Below are 278 nucleotides of genomic sequence, written 5' to 3' on the forward strand. Positions count from 1 at the left end.
CCCGCCACTATAGGTCACTCCGACCTAACCTCTCGACGAATGATAATACCCGACGAGTACCTCAACTAGTGGCTCGGTCACCCGGGTACGGGTTTCTGGTAATGCACTAAACGTGGTGAGCCAGGTGCAAGAGAGGGGTGAGTACAAGAGGAAGGCGCCAGGCCCGTGCGAGCAACCTCGTGGACATGCGAGTGCAGACTGATTGGAGTGTGAGGGTACTTACCCGCGAGTCGTGAGAACGGTGGCGGTGGCGGTGGCGGTGGTGGAGGCGAGGTAGA

The 278-nt window shown here is 59.4% G+C and overlaps 1 protein-coding gene across 3 annotated transcripts in view; it reads right to left on the bottom strand.

The window, feature by feature from the left end:
• The window catches only part of LOC100740911 (E3 ubiquitin-protein ligase Rnf220-like), a 203,639-nt gene extending 203,367 nt beyond the window's left edge, over positions 1 to 272 (bottom strand). Inside the window, exon 1 of one of the 3 annotated variants that reach the window (XM_024370461.2) lies at positions 224 to 266. The gene's annotated coding sequence lies outside the window, so the exon portion shown is untranslated. Of the gene's footprint in view, positions 1 to 60; positions 187 to 223 lie in introns of those variants that run through there. The other 2 variants (XM_012390387.3, XM_024370464.2) reach the window with 2 other exon arrangements.
• Between the last annotated feature and the right edge of the window lie 6 nt (positions 273 to 278).

Source organism: Bombus impatiens, unplaced genomic scaffold, assembly GCF_000188095.3.
Source record: "Bombus impatiens unplaced genomic scaffold, BIMP_2.2 scf_0765, whole genome shotgun sequence".
Classification (NCBI taxonomy): domain Eukaryota; kingdom Metazoa; phylum Arthropoda; class Insecta; order Hymenoptera; family Apidae; genus Bombus; species Bombus impatiens.